Source organism: Dipodomys spectabilis, unplaced genomic scaffold (assembly GCF_019054845.1).
Source record: "Dipodomys spectabilis isolate Male_0828 unplaced genomic scaffold, ASM1905484v1 ptg000080l, whole genome shotgun sequence".
In the NCBI taxonomy this organism is placed as follows: domain Eukaryota; kingdom Metazoa; phylum Chordata; class Mammalia; order Rodentia; family Heteromyidae; genus Dipodomys; species Dipodomys spectabilis.
In genome coordinates, this window is record NW_024870757.1 from 4,131,335 (window position 1) to 4,137,365 (window position 6,031).

Sequence of the window (6,031 nt, forward strand, 5' to 3'; positions counted from 1 at the left end):
GATGTTTCCATTCTCATCTCTGAGTTTATTTATTTGTGTGTGTTCTCTTCTTTTTCTGATAAGATTTGCTAAGGGTCTGTCAATTTTGTTAATTTTTTCGAAGAACCAACTCTTTGTTTTGTTGATTTTTTTCTATGGTTTTTTTGGATTCTAATTCATTTAATTCTGCTTTAATTTTAATTATTTCTTTCCATCTACTGGATTGAGGTTTATCTTGCTGCTCTTTTTCAAGGAGGTTCCGATGTCTCAGAAAATTGTTGGTTTCAGATCTCTCCAATTTTTTGCTGGAAGAACTCAGAGCTATAAACTTGCCCCTGAGTACTGCCTTTCCTGTGTCCCAGCTGGTAATTTGTGTGTGCATTTTTGTTAAATATCATGAACATTTGAATTTCCTTTCTAATCTCTTCCATGACTCACTCATGATTCAGCAGTGTGTTGTTCAGTCTCCATGTGTTACAGTACTTTCTTTGGTAGCTTTTGGTGTTGAGTTCTAATTTTATTCCCTTGTGGTCTGAGAGAATGCAAGGTATAACTTCAATGTTTCTGAATTTGGAAAAGTTTGCTTTGTGGCCTAAAATGTGGTCTATTTTGGAAAATGTTCCATGTGCTGCTGAGAAAAACATGTATTCTGATGCTGCTGGATGAAATATTCGGTAGATGTCTGTTAAATCTAGTTGATATATGCAGCTGTTTAGATCTGCTGTTTCTCTGTTGAGTTTTTGTGGAGTTGTTCTATCTAGTGGGGAAAGTGGTGTGGTAATGTCCCCAACAATTAATGTCTTTGGATCTATATGGGATTTGAGGAAAGTAGTGTTTCTTGGATAAATTTGGGTGCTCCCTTGTTTGGTGAATAGATATTTAGAATTGTAATATCCTCCTGAAGGAGAAATCCCTTAATTAGTATGTAGCGACCCTCTTTATCTCTTCTCACTAATTTTAATTTGAAGTCTATTTAATCTGATATTAGGATTGCAACTCCCGCCTGTTTATGGGGGCCATTTGCTTGGTAGATTTTGTTCCAGCCTTTCACATTGAAAATGTGTTTGTTTTTATGGGGAAGATGTGACTCCTGAAGGCAGCAGATAGAAGGATCTTGCTTTTTAATCCAACTAGACAGTCTATGTAGCTTAATTGGAGAGTTAAGCCTGTTAATGTTGAGAAATAGGACTGAGAGGTATTTGGGAGTTCCTGCCATGTTATCCACCTTTTTGGGGGCTGTGGCAACTGGGTTCTTCCTATGGTTGTTGGACTCTCAGTTTGGGTGCGGTTTCTTGGCCTTTATTGTGGTCTTGTTGGTTTTCTGTGTGTAGGACATCTTTAAGAATCTTTTGTAGGGCTGGTTTGGTGGAGATATATGGTTTCAATTTTTCTTTGCCATGGAAGGTGTTTATTTACCTTCGGTTATGAAGGGGAGTTTAGCTGGGTACAGAATTCTTGGTTGATAGTTGTTTGTTTTTAGGGCATGGCATACATCATTCCAGGCTCTTCTTGCTTTGTCTCCGCTGAGAAATCTGAGGTGATTCTCATTCGTTTCTCTTTATAGGTGATGGATCTTTTCTCCTTGACAGCTTTAAGGATCTTTTCCTTGGTCTGAATTGATCCTGTGTGGATTATAATATGACAGTGGGATGTCCTATTCTAGTCTGGTCTATTTGGAGTTCTAAAAGCTTCTTGTATCTGAATAGGCCTATCTTTTTGCATGTTTGGGACATTCTCGGCTAGGATCCTGTTAAACAAATTTCCTAGACCATTAACTTCTGTCTCTAGGTGCTCCTCTACACCCATTATCCTCATATTAGGCCTTCTGATGGTGTCTTCCAAGTGTTCAATAGATCTATCATATTTCTTGGATTTGTCTTGGATGGTTGTGTGATCTTTCTCTATAATACCTAGGCTATCTTCAATCCCTGAAATTCAATCTTCTGCATGGTCTAACCACTATCAAGACTTTTACTTCGTTTTTTATTTCTTTTCCTACTGGTTGGTTGGCTTTGATGGCTTCAAATTCTTTGTTGGAGGTTTGATTTAGATCTTGTATGAACTTCTTTACTTCCTTAATTTGGTGTTCAGTGTTTATTCTCAAATCACTTAGTTGATTGGTTATGGTTTCCGTGGACTCCCATTCCTTTCGTTGGGTTCCATTCAGCATTCCCTTTGTGGTCTCCCTGACTTCTTTCAGCTCTCTGTTTATGGATTCCATGAATGCCTTTAGTGATCTTTCTGTATTCTCATCCCGCTCTCTCATTTCCTGTGTTACTCTTTGATTAGCTTCTTCACGTTCACGTATTTCCTGTAGTTCTCCTTGAGTGTTCTCAGCCTGTTTAGAATGTGGTTATTTTCATTTGTAGAAAGATCACAATAGGTTTTAATTCCTATGGACACCCTATGGAACCAGTGTCCAGTTGAGAACTCAGGAAGAACATCTTGTCTTCTGTGTGGTGGTAGAGTCCATCGGGGTCCCTGAATTAGCCTTCCTGCCTGCAGGCAACTTGGAAGAAGAACTAGTGTTAGGTCTTGCCTCCCTTCTCCCTGGGCAAATGCCTATTTTACTTTTTGTCATCATTTACTACTTATTGTTTTATTCGTATTAAAATGTCCATGTTTACATGATGTTGCAAATTTCTTGAATACAAAAGACTGTGGTCTTTTCCACCTCCAATCTGATGTCCTGGGCACATGAGGCCTGAGTGGGAGGCAACAGAGTGTGCTGGATCTGGGGAAAGATTCTGTTGGATTTACAAGGAAGTGGTGACTAGAGTGAACCACAAGGAATGCAGGCAGTGGAGGATGCAGCCTGTGCTGAGATACGACCCTTGATGCTGAGAGACAAAACTCTGTGTTATATCAGAACAGGTGTCTTTGAAAGCTGGTCCCACTTGAATCTCAAGACCCCACCTCTTAGTATGCATGACTTCCCCTTTCCAGGGTAAATGTTTGGATATGTGAAGCTCACTTCCAACAGTGAGCTAGTCTGCACTGTGCAAATATAGAACCTATTACTTTGTAAAACTAGAGTTAATTCCCCTAACATCAACTTATCTGACCTTTTCTGTCAGATAAGTTGATGTTAGGGAAATGAACCCCAAAATAAGTATTCAAATGCTTTTTTGGTTTTTTCCTTTCAGGCAGTTGTTTCTATCATATTCATAAAATGATTTCTATGTTGATATGTATGTCCTTCCCCCACAGTAGAATCCATACTTTCAGTGTATTAGATGTTGGTATAATTTGTGGAGGGGAAGGAAAAATAATCGTTTAACTAGGAATACAGGTGGACCCATTGCAACAATGAGATGTACAAGTTGTTATTTAGAAAAATGAACTTAACAACTTTGGCGGGCGGTAGGGGGAGGATCAGGTAGGGGGAGGGAAGGCGTATGGGAAGGGATGGGAAGGGGAAGCAAGGATTAGGTAACAATGCTTAATAAGAAATGTACTCGTGGGCTAGGAAAGTGGCTCATTGGTAGAGCGCTTGCCTTGCATGCCTGAGGCCATGGGTTCGATTCCTCAGTACCACATAAGCAAAAAGAAAAAAGCCGGAAGTGGTGCTTTTTGGCTCAAGTGGTGGAGCTAGCCTTGAGCTGAAGAGCTGAAGGACAGCACCCAGGCCCAGAGTTCAGGCCCCACGACTGGACCCCCCCCCAAAAAAAGAAAGATATGTAATCTTTATCTTGTCCATGTAATTTTAACTCCTCTGTATGGTATTCTCTCTATAAAAAAAATGAAAAAATAAAATTGAGAGCTAAATAAAACTGCTCTTCATAAAAAAAAATCAAGTTAAACATTGCTGCACTTTTATGCTCTTATGTCCTTGGCTTTGGGGGTTTTCATGACGATTTCCTAAGTGAGGGTTGACATGGACTGTAAATGATGAAGATGACACAATAAGAGATCCATGCCAACGTTTGAAGAATGGTGTGGAATGAGTTTGTTGAACATATTAGCACAATTGGTCTATGAATTTTTCTGTATAAGAAGTCATTTTGGCTGCCTTACTCCCATTCATTGTATCAATAACTACAACCGCTAACATGTGAATAGATATACTTTTATATTATAAAAATAAGAACATGTGATGGTATACTGAACACTATTTTGGAAATGGTTTCATTTGGAGTGGCCAAAAATTTTATTCTGACCATTTTGACATTGTTCTGCACAAATAGAACAGTGTGTCTCTTTATTCTAGGTTAAGAACAGTTCTGAGTCTCCCTCTCTTGAAGCACAAGTTCTGTGAATCCTTGACTTTCATGTGCTCTCTATCCCAGGGCAATGGATTCTGAGAGGAGGCCTGGCCCTGCAGTGTGGCAGAGGTGCATGTGCAGAGGGAACAAGGCTGGTTGGCATGCTGCAGTGGGAAATCCAGAAACTCTGGCAATCACCAGTTCAGTGAAGAGGACTGAGGGTTTAGGAGGGAACTCACAGTGTGCTCTGTGTTGGGCTTGTGGAGTGGGGAGAGAGCTGATAGGTTTTGTGGGGCTTGAACTTAAGGGCTGGGCACTGTCACTGAGTTCTTTCACTCAAGGTACCACTCTACCACTTTGAGCTACAGCTGGAGATAAGAATCTGATAGCATTTCCTGACATGGCTGGCTTTGAACCATGATCCTCAGATCTCAGCCTCCTGAATAGCAAAGAATACAGGCCTGAGCCAGAGACACTGAGTTCATACTGTTTTTGTGTATAGCCTATTGGTGGTAAAGAAGACTCATTTACTCAAGAAATAAAAGACAACTTTGTTTCTAACATGTTTATAAGATTATTTCTTTGTTGCTTTGTATGTCCCTCCCCCACAGTATAACCTCTGCTTTCACTGTATTTGATGTTGATATAATTTGTGGAATACTTGGCACCCCTCTGAACCTGTTGATTTCATGGGGGTCTTCTCACAGTAGCTTGGCATGAGATAAAGAAGTGCACCCCCTGCCTACTTTCTTAGTAATGGCCTGCCCAGGACATTTCCAGAGAAGCTACTGAAACCTCAGAAGTTCGCTTACTGAAGGGCTGTTATTACAGGCATGTGCCAGTGGCACCCAACTTCTGCCCTCACCTAGGTGAGGTTCTAGGAAATCACATTTCCCTTGAGTAAATAAGGTTTCATTAGCAATTGGATGTCTGTGAATAATGTAGACCCAGGAAAGGCTGGGGTGTGGGGGAGGCAGGTGAACTGGAGGCTGAATCAACTCAGAGACCCCAAGGAGGGATTATGTTGGCTTTACATATTTATAACCCCTGAAGTTTTTCTGTTTTTTTGTGTGTGCCAGTCCTGCAACCTGAACTCAGGGCCTGAGTGTTGTTTCTTTGGTGGTCAGAGCTACCACTACAGCATTTGAAGTATAGGTGCAATTCTGGTCTTTTGAAAATTAGTGACTTTAGACTTTTACTGACTAATGTCTGATCAGACTGTGCACCCTGAGATCTCATGTTCCTGATGAGCTGGAATTTGAGGTATTAGCCACTGGCACATTTTCCTTGGACCAAATGCATATACCTCTCATAGAAGAATTTTGACTGAACTGTATAGACACATCTCACTTTTTTTTTTTTTTTTGGGGTCTGGTCATGGGGCCTGAACTCTGGGCTTGAGCGCTGTCCCTCAGCTCTTCAGCTCAAGGCTAGTGCTCTACCACTTGAGCCACAGCGCCACTTCCGGCTTTTTTCTTTTTGCTTATGTGGTGCTGAGGAATCGAACCCAGGGCCTCAGGCATGCAAGACAAGTGCTCTACCACTGAGTCAACTTCCCAGCCCCACATCTCACTTTTTTTTTTTTTTTTTGTCGGTCGTGGGGCTTGAACTCTGGGCCTGGGTGCTGTCCCTCAGCTCTTCAGCTCAAGGCGAGCGCTCTACCACTTGAGCTACAGCGCCACTTCCAGTTTTCTGGTGGTTTATTGGAGATAGGAGTCTCACGGTCTCTCCTGCCCGGGCTGGCTTTGAACCTCGATCCTCAGATCTCAGCCTCCTGAGTAGCTAGGATTACAGGCGTGAGCCACCAGCACCCGGCACATCTCACTTTTTTATGTGTCAGATTGCAT